The sequence below is a fragment of the Plecotus auritus genome (genome assembly GCF_963455305.1).
Source record: "Plecotus auritus genome assembly, chromosome: 3".
Taxonomy (NCBI): domain Eukaryota; kingdom Metazoa; phylum Chordata; class Mammalia; order Chiroptera; family Vespertilionidae; genus Plecotus; species Plecotus auritus.
Genome location: NC_137772.1, coordinates 81,978,825 through 81,994,532, shown reverse-complemented (window position 1 = coordinate 81,994,532; position 15,708 = coordinate 81,978,825).

Below are 15,708 nucleotides of genomic sequence, written 5' to 3'. Positions count from 1 at the left end.
TTGCCAGTCAGCCCTGCACCAGGGAGATCCTAGCATGAGAATAATGATTGCTGCGAGCACCTCCGTCTGGCAGAAAGCCACCCCTGAGTTCCTGCTCTGATGCCAGACAGTCCAGTTTCTCCCCATATCTGTCTGGGTCTCCCAGAGCCTCGCCCAGCACTGGAACTCATAGCAAGTGAGAGCTTGTAAATTCACTTCGGGGTGCTGGTCTTTTAAGAGGAGCAGCTGGGTCTCCAGCAGCCTGTGTGAAACTCAGCCCCAATCCGCACTGGTTTTTACTGTCCATAGTTCTTATGGCCTGTAGGGACTTCTTTCTCCAGCTCTGGGCCCCTGGGCTGGGGTTTGGTGTGGGGCTGGGACTCCTTGCTCATTCAGGTGGCCTCCGCAGAGGTGATCTCCCTCCCAGTTAATAAAGCTGCACACTCGGGTGCTGGGCCAGCCCTTTCCATGCCTCTGCACCTCCTACCAGTCTCAATGTGCTTTATTGTTTACCTCTCTAGTTGTAGTACTTCCACTCAACCAGCTTTCCCACAGTTCTGGATGATAGTTCTTCTGTATTTTAGTTATAATTTTGATGTGGTTGTGGGATGTAGCAGGTACAGGTGTTTACCTATGCCTCCATCTTGGTTTTCTGTTTGTATCTTTCATTCTGAGGTTGCTATCTTGTAGACAGCATCCTTATGGGTCTTGTTTTCTTATTCATTCAGCAACCCTTTGTCTTTTAATTGGAGTACAGAAGTTATTTACATTTAAAGTGATTATTTATAGGTATTTATTCAATGCCATTTCATTCATTTAATTCTCCCCTCCTTCTCCTCCTCCTCCTCCTCCTCCTCCTCCTCCTCCTCCTCCTCCTCCTCCTCCTCCTCCTTCCTCCTTCACCAGCAGGCCCATTAACATTTCTTGTGATACCAGTTTGTTATTAACAAACTACTTTAGCTTTTCTTGTCTGGAAAGCTCTTTCTTTCTCATTTAATTTTAAATGACAGCCTGGCTGGGTAAAGTAGTCTTGGTTATAGGTCCCTGCTTTTCTGGCCTGCAATAATTCTTGCCAATCTTTCTGGCCTGCAAGTTTCTATTGAGAAATCATCTAACAGTCTTATGGGAACTCTTTTGTAGGTAACTATCTTTCTCTTACTGTTTTTAAATTTCTCTCTTTGTCTTTAACCCTTGCCATTTTAGTTATGATATATCTTGGTGTGGGCCTTTTTGGGTTCATCATTTTTTTCCCCACCCTCTGAGCCTCCTGGACTTGTGTGTGTGTTTTTCCTTCACTCTGTTAGCAAATTTTTCAGTCATTATTTCTTCAAATAGAGTCTCAATCCCTTGCTCTCTCTCTTCTCCTTCTGGTATCCCAATGATGTGAATATTGTCATGCTTCATGTTGTCCCAAAGGTTCCTTAAACCATTCTCATTTCTTAATTTTTTTTTTTTTCTATATGATGCTCTGACTGGGTGATTTTTCTATCTTGTCTTCCAAATTGCTGATTCAATAATCTGCTTCAGCTCACCCATTGTTTATTCCTTCCAGTGTACTCTTCCTTTTAGATATTGTACTCTTTATTTCTGACTGGTTCTTTTTTATGGTTTTGGTGTTATTTTTCATGCTGTTGAGCATTCTTATGACCATTACGTTGAACTCTATGTCTGACAAATTGCTTGCTTCTATTTCATTTAGCTCTTTTTCTGGAGATTTCTCCTGTTCTTTCATTTGGGCCATGTTTCTTTGTCTCCCCAGTATAGCTGCCTCTTTATATTTGTTTTTGTAAATATTAGACAGATCTGCCATGATTCCCAGTCTTGGTTAGATGGCCTTATACAACAGTTTCCTGTGTGGTCCATTGGTACAGACTGCTTGATCACCTGAGCTGGGTGCTCCAGGAATGTCCCTTGTGTGTGTTATGCAGACCCTTCTGTTGTAATTGAGTCTTGATTGCTACTAGTCTGTTTGTACAGAGACTCAACCCTCAGACTGGCTGACTGTGGGGCTCAACTCAGAAAATGGCTTTTGAGCTGTTGTGCAGATACTGATCACATGAGGCATAATTTACCTCAGTAGGTTCCAGTGCCTGCCAAGACTTCCCTTTTTAATTTTTTTTTTTTTAATACTCACCTAAGGATATTTTCCCATTGATTTTTAGAAAGAGTGGAAGAGAGAGAAAAAGAGAGGGAAATATTTATGTGATATAAACACATTGATTGGTTGCCTCCTGTATGACCCAGACCAGGACCCTGGCTGGGGAAGAGCCTGCAACGAGGTATATGCCCTAGGTCAGAACCAAACCTGGAACCTGTTGGTCCGCAGGCTCTATCCACTGAGCCAAACTAGCAAGGGCCAATATTTCCCTTTTGATAGGCTGCTTGTGAAGCTTACTGCCTTTTGTTCTGATATCTGAAGCTGGTCACTGGATGTGTTGATTCTGGGCCTCTTGGGAAGGACTCTGGTGCAGGTCAATGTCCAATACTCCCTGTGATGGGCTCTCAGCAACCTCCTTGGAACAGTCTCAATGTGGCTTCTTCTGTAAATCCTTGGTTATAAGACTTCTCTTCAGATAGTCTTCATTTGCTTATTCAGAATTATTTTTCTATTATTTAGTTACAATTCCAGTTTAGGCTGGGAAGGAGGTGATTGTAACTTTCACCTACTCTGCTGCCACCTTAGTTTCTCTAAACTATGAACATTTTATAAACAACCTATGAGCAATTCCTTTGTGCCTAAAATGGAATGATATATTTTAATTGATCAGTAAAATAGAAATAATTTTTAAAATCATTTACATTGTAACTTCCAAGACAAGAAGTTCCAAGTTGAAAAAAGTCAAATAATATCCAAATAAGAAGTCTTCTAAGGAGTACCAGGTACAAGAAGAAAATGATTTGAACAAATGAATTAGTAAATAAAAAAATATATGATTCTTATGATTTTTTTTCATTTCAGTATTGAAATATTTTAACCGTGAGTACTTATGCTGAGTTACAAAGGTTCTATGATTTATTTTGACCGTTATATTCAAAATAAGTGAATCTATATGTGAGCTTCAAAAAAATAATAAATGGGCAACTGAAATCATAGTGAAATCTTTTTTAAGTTTAGAGAAAATAACTTTTGAAATGGGAAGTATTTTGCATAGATGATGAGATCTAATTAGGTTTTTGTATAGTTATAAAGTTTGTTTGTTTTATCTTTATTTTGTTCCTTACATAAAAGTGTGGATATTATTTTTAAAGTATCATTTTAGAAGTTTAGCAGAGGAAGAGCTGTGGGTGGTTTACATTTATAAGAAGATCTCCTGGCAAGGACTCCTATCTGCAAGTAAATATTTAAAACCCTTGTTTCATTTTATAAAGCCGATAAAAAATTGAAGTCTCTGATGCTCCTCTGAATGAATCAGAATAATGTTATTAAAATAGGATTTAACATAAGATGTGATATGGTATATGCTTTACATAGAGTTGACGTTATACTTAATGTTAGTCCTTCCCCTTCAAAAATGTAACTACATTGGATTATGAATAAATAAAAATTATTAAAGAGTATAGATAGAGGATAATAAAACAATCTGTGTCATACTTTTAAATTTCCTCAAATATTCATATTTATGCTAGTCTTTTCTTTAAAATATATTTTTATTGATTTCAGAGAGGAAGGGAGAGGGAGAGAGAGACAGAAACATCAATGATGAGAGGGAATCATTGATCAGCTGCCTCCTACATGCCTCCTACATGATCAAGCCTGTAACTGGAGATCAAGCATGTGCCCTGACCAAGAACTGAACTGTGATTTCCTGTTTTATGTGTTGATACTCAACCACTGAGCCACACCAGCCAGGCTTTATGCTGGTCTTATTTCATATTTGAAAAAGAGCAAATAGAAACTTTGAAATAAAAAAATGCTTAATAGCATCAACTGTTCATGCCTTTCATTTTGAAGAGAGTAAAAGGAGGTTTGTAATGTCTGGGTAAGACATCTAATGTCAAATAAATAATTAGTAGCAGATCTGAAATTTAATTGTTATTTTTCTTTTAAATCATGGTAGATTATAATGCATTATGTAATCTAGTTTCTAATCTTACCTGCTTGTTATAGGCTGCACTGTATTCCCTCCAAATCCATATGTTCATTCATATATCTTATACCCCAGTGTCTCAGAGTGTGGCCAGATGTGGAGATCAGAGTCTTTGAAACAGTGATTAAGTTAAAATGAAATCTTTGGGGTGGGAGGTATTCCAATATGACTGGTGTCCTTGTAGGTAAAAAAAAAAAAAAAAAAAAAAAAAAAAAAAAAAAAAAAAAAAGACACATAGAAACATCAGTCACATGTGCATGCAGAGGGAAAACCATGTGAAGACAGAAGAAACAATGAGAAGGTGGTCATCTGCAAGCCAAGGACAGAGACCTCAGAAGAAGCCAATCTTAATGTTACCTTGGATCTCAGATACCTAGCCTCAAGAACCATGGGGGAATAAATCTCTGTTGTTTAAACCAACTAGTTTGTGGTATTTTGTTATGGTAGCCCTAGCATACTAATATGCTGCCTACTTTAATATGTGAACACATCGTAAGTAATCCACTGCTTGGCCTTTGGTTTCCAAGGTTTATTTATTATTACAAACTAGAGGCCCGGTGCATGAAATTCATGCATGGGGGTGTGTGTCCCTCAGCCCAACCTGCACCCTCTTCAATCTGGGAGTCCTCGAGGGGAGTCGGACATCCCTCTCACAATCCAGGACTGCTGGCTCCCAACTGCTCGCCTGCCTGCCTTCCTGATTGCCCCTAACCTCTTCTGCCTGCCAGCCTGATCACCCCCTAACCACTCCCCTGCCAAGTTGATTGATGCTTAACTGCTCCCCTGCCAGCCTGTTTGCCCCTAACTGCCCACCCCTGTAGGCCCGGTTGCCCCCAACTTCCCTCCTCTGCCAGCCTGGTTACCCCTAACTACCCTCCCTTGCAGACTTGATCACCCCCAACTGCCCTCCCTTGCAGGCCTGGTCCCTCTCAACTGCCCTCCCCTGCTGGCCATCTTGTGGCACCCATCTTGTGTTCACATGGGGGCAGTCATCTTTGACCACATGGGGGCAGCCATCTTGTGTGTTGGAGAGACAGTCAATTTGAATATTATTCTTTTATTAGATAGGCTAGAGGCCTGGTGCACGGGTGGGGGCCAGCTGGTTTCCCCTGAAGGGTGTTGCGGATCAGGGTAGGGGTTCCCTTGGGGTGTGGAGTAGCCTGGGTGAGGGGCCTATGGTGGTTTGCAGGCCAGCCATGCCCTGCCCCCCATGACCCAAGTGGAAGCCCTGGTATCTGGGATTTATTTATCTTCTACAATTGAAACTTTGTAGTCTTGAGCAGAGGCCTGGGCCAGCCAGGGCTGCAGAAGCTTGGCTTCCTCCATTGCCGGGGAAACCCAAGCCTCCTGTTCTCTCTGTGGCTGCAGCCATCTTGGTTGTGTTAATTTTCATACTCGCTCCTGATTAGCTGGTTGGTGTGGCTTGTGGGTGTAGCGGAGGTATGGTCAATTTGCATATTACTCTTTTATTAGATAGGATACACTTGTCAGTGGTTCACCTTTACTGGAATAATTTGTTCAGAAGCAGTAAGCATAAAGGAGTTATCTTTTATGTAGCACTAATATGTGTAGTACGAAGCTTCAGAGAGTCTGACAAGAGTAGATTGCATGCTACCAAGAGTACCTAGTATACTTTATAGCTTAGAATTTGTATTTGAGAACATGCCAATATATCTATTTATCTTGCCTATCCGAGTTGTTAGAATTAATCCATCTTACCTCAGAGTACTGCTGATCCCAGACCAATTGAACCTAAAATATCATTTCTGTATATATTTCCTAATAAAATCCAATCGTCCATCCCTTTCTATTCTAACCATACCTTTCACTACTTAAGCATGTTTTCTTTTTTTCTTTACTTTGAAAGAAGTAAGCCACTTTGGCCATGCCTTAGATAAAATTAATTAACAAACAAACAAACAAACAAACAAACAAAACCAAACAAACAAACTACCAACTATTTCCTTAGAAAAAATTATCTACTAAAATATATAATTTTGAAAACTTGCAAAATGTGCATAATGGAACTGAGAATGAAAGTGATGTCACCAAAAACTGATATCTGCCACTTTTAGTCAGAAGACAAAGTTTAAGAGGAAGAATATATCTAAAATTCCTTGAAGTAGCAGGACAAGGATAACATCATGAACCATTTCCAAAGAATTAAAAGAGCAATTTTCATTTTTTTGTTATAAAAATATTGGCATGTTATGCTTCATAATTAGATCACATATGAGGCCATACCAGGAGTCAAAGATAATTCAGAAGTTGATTAGAAAATGTACCTTTCAGCCATCTTGCTCTCAGCTTATCTGAACCTGACACTTGCAGCGTTTGCCATGCATATTGAGGCAGTGAAATGGTTTTTATTAAAGTGCACTTACTGTTGTCAGTTTGTTTCCAAAACTTGGTCTTGGCTAAAAAGGACATTTCTTCCTGAATATCCACCACCCAATTCCACAGGGTTTATATTCGCTTTATGTGAATATTTAGTTTCATGCTTTCAATTGGAAAATTCCATGGAAGAGACTTTTTCACTACAGAAAGTAATGAAAATACCACTCAAATAAAATAGATGAGTAAAATCTGCCAAAGTCCCATGTAAATGGCAACATTATTTTTACCCAATAAAATAAAATATCTTTTTAAAACGTCTCAGATATCAGATGATAGAATTTTTCTTTATTAATTAAGTTATTAAATATGTGTCCTTATCCCCCTGATGACAGATTTTTAAGTTACTAATACTCCTGTTTATGATGGCACTTCCAAGTAATGATGTATTCCACAGCATCTTTACTTATCTGTAATTTCCCTTTACTTTCCACCCTTTGGTTCACTTGAATAGAAATATAATCTTTCTGGTTTGCAAAAATTTTCAAGAATACTTTTGTCCATGGATATAGTAATAACATAATTGAAAATGAGGATCTATTTGGGGGTATAATAATTTTCAACTCATTATATTATCACTACCATAACCATTCATCTAACTTTACCTTCTAAGCTTTACCTGTGGTTAAAATAAATAAATAGATAAGACTTTATAATTGAGTGGCAATGTTTGGGGGAGATAATAATGGGGTAGGGAGAAAGAATTATCCTCATTAGGAGGTATCTTTATAAGATTATTAAAGAGACAATTTTATTAGTGGAAAATTTTTATTGTGTTTTGTGCCATAAATACAATAATCTTTAAGCTAGAGAGGTAATACAAATAAATTGTAAAGATGTTAAGAGCTTGGGCGGTCAAGGGAAGTGGAGGAAGCTACAGGGGGTAAATGGTACAAGACAGAGACTTGACTTGGGGTAGTGAACACACAATTCAGTGTACACATGATGTGTCGTAGAACTGTGCACCTGAAACCTGTATAACTTTGTTAACCAGTGTCATCGCAATAAATTCAATAAAAATAAATAAATAGCCAAAACCGGTTTGGTTCAGTGGATAGAGCGTCGGCCTGCGGACTGAAGGGTCCCGGGTTCGATTCCGGTCAAGGGCATGTACCTTGGTTGCGGGCACATCCCCAGTGGGAGGTGTGCAGGAGGCAGCTGATCGATGTTTCTCTCTCATCGATGTTTCTAGCTCTCTATCCCTCTTCCTTCCTCTCTGTAAAATATCAATAAAATATATTTTAAAAAAAGTAATAAATAAATAAATAAATAAATAAATAAATAAATAAATAAAATATTAAGGGCTTAAAAACATTAATTGCTTGGCACAAAATAAAGGTAATAAGATGCCATAGTTACACACATACACATTCACACACATTGCTTGGTTAAAGCTTGACAGCAAGTAAAAATAAGTGAGAACATAAAATAAAGCTACAGGCAACAAATGTAGCAAGAGGGAACGAGATAGGAAGGACAATAGCTTGCTGTAAATTAAGAAGGAAATAAAATTAATGGTGAGTTTTTAGTAGCCAAGATTCTGAACTAATATTTTAAACTTGTCTTGAAGGAAAAAAAAATGGGAAAAAGAAGCCTAGACATTTAGAGAGTAACAGAGATCAGACTCATTGCAGTTTTAAAAATCTAATAAGAAAATAGAGTACACCTAGAATTGAATATGTAATATGATAGAGTTCAGGTGTAATTTTTAATAAAGTAATAAAATAATTATAAGCTTCTAAGAATCTCTTAGAAAATCATATAGCACAGAGAGACAGAGCCTGTGCTTCAGCGAAATTAAGAAACTAAACCCAAGAAATTATTGCTTGACTCAATCTAGTCCCAATAGATACCTCAATAATATAAAAATGTATTTAAGAGATAAAAATACAAAAACTTTGCCTAGCTGGAAATAATACATTGGGAGATTTCTTTGTAGGAAAATATATGATTATTTTGTCTTTTGAAGTAAATCTCCTACTATATGCTGATAAAAACAGCAAAAACATACACAAACATGCAATGAAACACTTTCAACATATAGCCACAGATATGGAACAATTAAAAGGAAGTTACTTTATGCCAACGTCCTATATAATAAAGGGTAACATGCAAATTGACCTTAAAGGTGGAATGACCAGAACGACCAGTCGCTATGACGCACACTGACCACCAGGGGGCAGATGCTCAATGCAGGAACTGCCCCCTGGTGGTCAGTGCTGGTGGTCAGTGTGCTCCCACAGGGGGAGCTCGCTCAGCCACAAGCCAGGCTGACTGCTGCGAGCACAGCAGCGGTGGCAGGAGCCTGTCCCATCTCCTTGGCAGCACTAAGGGGGAGCAGGCCTAGGCTGGCAGGTGGATATCCCCCGAGGGGTCCTGGGATGCCAGAGGGTGCAGGCTGGGCTTATGGACCCCCCGAGTGCATGCATTTTCATGCACCGGGCCTCTAGTTAAGTATAAACAAGCTGAAGTGGCTCTATTAATATCAGAAAATGTAGACCTCAAAAATATAGTATCACATATAAAGTAATTTCATGTTGACAAAAGAGGTTATCAAAAATACAGTGTGAAATGTGAATTATGGACATAAAAAAAGGAAAATAGAAAGTAAAAAAGAGAATTGTTAAATAGTTATTTCTCTGCTTCAATTTTGAAAAATGTCTACTTAAAACCCTCACATACAAAAACAAGATTAGAAATTGATTATTTTTATTAAGACAAATTTAAAGTTCATTTTCAGTGGACAAAAGCATGGACAGAAATACAGAAAAATGACAATTTGAAAGACATTAAGAGTATCTAAAATAAATAAAGTCATGACACTAGAATAAACAGAAATGTCTGGAAATTAAAATAATATGTACATGTAAACTAATAGAACAACTGGTAAACAGATGTGAATAGCCAATTCAGAGAAGAGAAAATGCAAAATTTGATTAAATAAATGAAAAAAATATTCAAATTTATAGTTACAGAACTACAATTTACAAACAACACATTAACACATTACCAGCATCAATTAGAAAAACATGCAATATGCCATTTTTTTTGTATCAGCTGTGTAAAGGGAAGAATGATGAAGCACTACAGTTGAGAATGTAAAGGAATGAAACCATTTTAGTTAAACAGATTTGTACTCAAAGTAAGTATAGGTAATGCCTTGGCCAGTGGCTTGGTTGGTTGGAGTTCAGGCCTGTATGTACACCAGAAGGTGGCAAGGTGGTGGAATTGATTCCTGGTCAGGACATGTACTACAGGCTGCCGATAGATGTTTCTCTCTCATAGCAATCTCTCTCTCTCTCTCTCTCTCTCTCTCTCTCTCTCTCTCTCTCTCTCTCTCTCTCCCTCTCTCTCTCTCTATCTATCTATCTCTATCTCTCTCTCTCCTATCTATCTATCTCAAAAAATCAATTTTAAAAATCCCAAAAAATATCCTCGGTTGAGGATTATGTTGCTTAAATATGTCAACTTAAAAAATCAATTATCACAAATGTACATGATTTAAGATGTTTGTCACAGAATTGCTTACAGTTGTGAAAGTTGGAAGCCACTCAGAAATCCATCATTTGGGAAACAGGAAAACCCTGGTGAATATACACCACTATATGCAATGCAGCAATTAGAAGCAACCAGTATCAACATACATGTTCACACAGTTGTGCACTACAAGATGGATATTCCCTAAAAACATTATTCAGAGAAAAGGTTAAATTCAATTGAAAAAACACTATTTACATAAATTAAAAATAAATAAATAGGTGCCGATACAAGTAGAATTAAAGACTTTGTGGCAGGATTTGAGGTGGGTGCTTTTCATAGTTTATCTGTTCTATGAAGTGGGCGGCAAGGCCATCTGCTGAGAATGACATAGGTAGAGGAGTGTGGAGAATAGAAAAGTTTGACTATAGAAACTAGACAAAACAAATGTAATAATAAAATGTTCAGCAGTATTGAGGTCCAGCTGAGGTCAGTGACTATGAATTTATATTGCTAACAATTTTCTTAATGTGTGATTTTTCTCCAACTGTCTTCAACTGCCCCATAGGAGGCTTGGAGAAGACTGATAAGTGAATCAGTCAAAAAAGAAAGTAAGAAATTCATTCGTGTGTTTTGTTAAAATTATCTAGGCAGTACTTCATACTGACTTGCTGCTCCCAGTGGACAGCATAAAATGAGCCATGATTAAAAATGGCAGAGTTTGGAAAAGAGGAATTTAAAGAAGGTTAAGATATGTTTGGAAATCTAATTAAAAGTATGATTTCAGGTAGTTACCCTTGGAAAACCTGCTTTAAAACAGAAGAGTGACTACATAAATCAAGAGGGATAAATTCTAATCATAATACTGTTATTAGTCAACTTTCTGAATTGAGACCCCAAACGCTTTTAAACATCAGTTCCATCATCAATACTTATAAAAGGGTAATATTCTAATTAGACCAGGTCAACCAGACTTCTTCCGGTTGTCTGGTCCTCCTTCCGGACAAAGCCACAGTGGTGGGGGCTGAGGCAGAGGCGGTTAGGGGTGATCAGGCAGGCAGGCAGGTGAGCAGTTAGGAGCCAGTGGTCCCAGATTGTAAGAGGGATGTCTGACTGCCAGTTTGGCCTGATCCTGCAGGGATAGGAGAGGGTGTAGGCCGGGCTGATGGACCCCCCTCCCCATGCATGAATTTCATGCACCTGGTCTCTAGTCTATCAAATGAAATGATAAGATAATTGTTCTTTATATATCTCCCACTGAAGACCTAGTAGGGCAAATGATTCTAGCTGAGATCACCCAAATTACCACCAAATACTTGAACAAATGTAAACTCTGCTAAAATTAGGTTATTATTTTTATAGGAGAGCACCATAATGGAATATAAAATGTTTTATTTTTGACTAGCAATCTCAAGAGTTATTAAGCTATAGGATTTCAAATGCATTATCTTTAGTTTCATTCCTACACTAAGAAGATTTTGAAATTATAGTTGTCAGTAGAAAAATATAGCTGCACTCATTATTGTAAATAAAATGATGACAGAGTTAACATTTTTTTCTGATTTCTTTATCTGAAGCAAAACTATAACAGAAGTTATGCAGTTAAGAATATATTCAGTATGTACTACCTGAATCTTATGATTGCCTATATACTTTCCTATGGATCTATTTTATTCAAAACATTTGATCCTGAACAACAACAACATTTTAGGAGCTCATTTTCCCAAAAATAAAATTTAAACTAATCATGATTTTTTTTTTTTTTGCAGAAAACTTTCAGAAAGTCATACAAAAAAGTAAATAAATGCTTTCTTCTCAGCAGTGTGCCTCACATACAAGAGATGCATTTGGGAAGTAACAAATCTGATATACTCATTACCAAAATTTATAGTAATTCTATTTGTTTCTTCCAAACACCACAATTAAATCACCATAATATATAAAGGAAAGATATATGGGCTATAATATTCCAATTATTTTAAAGAGCAGATAGCCTAAACTATATATTTTCATAGAGGGTTCAAACAATGTATAGTATGAGGAAAATGTTCTGATAAAAGTGAAATTAAGACTTGATCTTTGATTTTTGAAATGTGACTTAGGAAACATGGTAACAAAAGATGTAAGAAGGTAAAATTAAAAATGTTTCTCAAACTCATCCTGCAGCTGGCACATGGGTAATGTCTAACCTCCTTCCTAATAAAGTATAATATATGTATATTCATGCATATATATTATACAAATATGTGCATGTACTGTATATGTGTGTTTGTATAATCTACATCCACACATATACACATCTATGTTTGTTCACATATTTCTGATCAACTTTTTCTTTTCAGGAACAGGATTATATTTCCTACCCCTGTTCTTTAGCTAGATAGTGCCATGGAACTAATTTTGGTGAATGGATTTGGAACAGAAATGACATGTGTCTCTTCCTGGCCAACACAAGTAATTGCTAGTACAAAACCATTCTCTCAATGGCATTCATGGAAGAACGTAAGGAGATAGATCCACAACATGAAAGTCAGCTCCCTGGGCAAATGACACAGACCTACAGCTAATTTTATATGACCAAAGAAAAAGTACAAAACAAATGTTAAAAAAAAAAAACACCTACCCCCCACCCAATTAAAAAAAGAGACGTGTGTTGTGTTAGCTACTAAGAGTTTTATTTATACAAAACAAACAGTCCATGCTGACTGATATAATCACCATAATTATTCCCATCATTAAGTATATTGAGAGCCCTGATGCTAATACAGTTGAGACATAGCTTAACAGTAGGTTATTTTTAAGTAGCTAAAGAATGCTACATATTCTGATATAATATTTGTTCTTGTTTTTATAAACATGATTATCATGGTTGTATTATTTGTGGGAAATTAAAATATTCATGATTCTGGTCACCAGGCAAGTTATTTGGTCATTTTTATTCCTCAAATTAATTATGTGTTGACAAAATGGTAGGTCTTATTTTGCTTTAATTCAACTTGTTTAACTGTTTTTGGTTAGTTGCTTTTGCAGTTGCTTTCCCCTTCTCTTTTACATAAAACAAATCACACATTGCCATTTTATAATCAGAAGTGTGTTTGTTATTTTAAATACTTTATTACTTATTATTTTTGTTATAGATTTTCAGATACATTTGTTCAAAATCTGGATGTCAGATTTTGCATGCCCATATAGTTAGGCATTCATTTAAATTGGAGTTAAACTTTCTATGGAAGAATTTAGAATGTTTCAACTAGCATGCCACTGATCAATACACCTTAGAATGAGGAGATTCTCATGTTTTTCAGCGTAACATAGTAAGAGAGCAAAGCAATACATAAAAACTCTGCCCTTAATGTCTCATCAAGTTCTGACCAATTTTGAAGAAACTACTCTTCCATGCACAAATAGTTGGTTGTATGTGAACTCATCCAAGATATCCAAACAGATGTCTGCCCTATAGTCATCCTACCACAGATTAGAAGATATATAAATACTAATCCAAATATGAGCAACATAACTTTTTTCAGTAAAATTGGGTCAATGAAATAACCTAATTTTTGACAGTGATTTTTGAGGAAACCACAGCTGTTTGAAAAAATCACAGGTGTGACTCTTGACAATTCCTCATTTCTTCTAATATTAATAACTTAAAAAATTAGACTATTTTCCCACTTCCTGTAATTCTTGACTTTATAGCAAATATGATTGCAAATTGTCTTTTATTCAAATCTAAAAGGCAATTATTTTGTTAGCAAATACCATTTTTAAGTTATTAGTAGGTAATTAGAGACCTGCAATTTTATTAGTAACATATCTTAAAAATTTTATTTTATGAGAATATCAAGTACTTAATATCAGTGTTTCAGTGATTAGTTATTTAAATCACTTTAGGTTATTGGACATTAGGCAACGAATATCAGTGTTATGGTATAAATCCAATCATAATTAAATATGTCTATTTATTTATTCCCTAATATTTATGAATGCCTAAAATATTCCATTTACTCTTCAATGTCACTCTTAACTGTTAAAGTTTAAATAGGAGAAAAAAGACTAGAAGGGTTACTTTATATGTCAACGTCAGGATATCAAATTGATGATTTCCATAGCAGTGACAGCAAATACTGATCATGCACCCAGAAAACTTGTTTTAAAAGAGATTTTGACTTTCTCTTTGTATATAAATTCACCAGAACTTTATAGAGTCAATACACATTTCATAGATTATTTTATAATTCGGTCTCCTAATTTTCACAATGTTGGAGATGAAAAACTGGATTTTTTTTTTTTTTTTTTTTTTTTAGTTTCATAAGAAGCTTTGTTAGTTTAAATCCTCCAGATTTTCTTATTTCACTTAATATTATACTCCCCCAAATCAGTTTACAATTATATTCAGGTAATACCAGTGGCTGTTTCTATTTTTATTATGAAGGATCAATCATCCTTCTCGTAATTTCATTTTTAATTTGACTCAATTGTTAATCACAATTAAATAGAAATAATAGTAGTTTTGATTCCTTTTATCATTTAATTTACTTTTTAAATCCTCATCCAAAGATATGTTTACCAATTTTTAGAGAGGAAGCAAGAGAGAGAGAGAGAAGAACATGGATGTGTGTGAGAGAGAGAAGCATAGATCTTAGGGGCCCAGACCTAGGATCTAACCTGCGAGTTTTTTGGTGTATTGGGTAACACTCCAACCAACTGAGCGACTTGGCCAGGGCTTCTTTAGCATTGGAAACATAGATAGAAATCCTGAAAGTGATTCATTTTATTTTCTTAACTTTTGAGATTGTGGTTTCATAAGGGATGACCTGAAATTGATGCTACTTTTTACAAGGCTGAAATCAATAGGATAGCCATTTTAAGGAGACAAAGTACAAAAATATGGTACATTATTCCTGTCACCTTCTCTGAGAATTTGTCTATCTTAATAAACACAAGTATACCCAATTCTTACGTGCATTATTAGGACACTTCAGAATAATCTTGAACATTATAGAAAGAGTACAAGGGAAAATGCCAGCTTGTTTTCAATAAATATTTTAAAATTTTCAAAGTATTCTAAAACTCATCTCATTCATTTTTCAGTAAAATCATGAAAAATTGGCAGGAGATATATATATATATATATATATATATATATATATATATATATTTGGTATTTCTTTTCCATAAATGACAAAAACAGTCTCTACATGGTGAATTGAATTGCTGGCTTGTAAGTAAGGGATTGGTTTAGAAAAAGGGCTCTTTTATAGCCATTTCAGATTTTTTTCCCCCATATCCATCAGTGTCTTCAGAAGTAAAGCCATCAAAGTGGACCTTCAATCTATTTCATATGGATCCGTTCATGTGGTGAAAGGGGTTGGATATGTGTAATTTGCAACAAAGCAAAATAAAGTTATATTTCTTCACATTGTTGTCTGGTGTCCTTTATATTCTGCTCCATTCTATTATTAAACACTACCATTCTCTTATATGTCAGCAATTAATATGTTGATCAATAATTATTTTATCAAGCATCTCTTATATGTTATGCAGATCTACATGCCATGGTGACTAAGAAAGAAAGGCTTCATAAAACCCTCATTTCCAATGAACATGATATGGGCTAGAATGTAAAAAATATAACTAAAATGTTACTAACAACCTAAAGAGAATTTTAATGTAAACACCCATTAAATGTGTAGTTCTATCAGTGAATGATATAAAAATTCTGATAAAGAACAGAAACATTCCCTGATGGGTAGTTAGTGATGGACTCCCA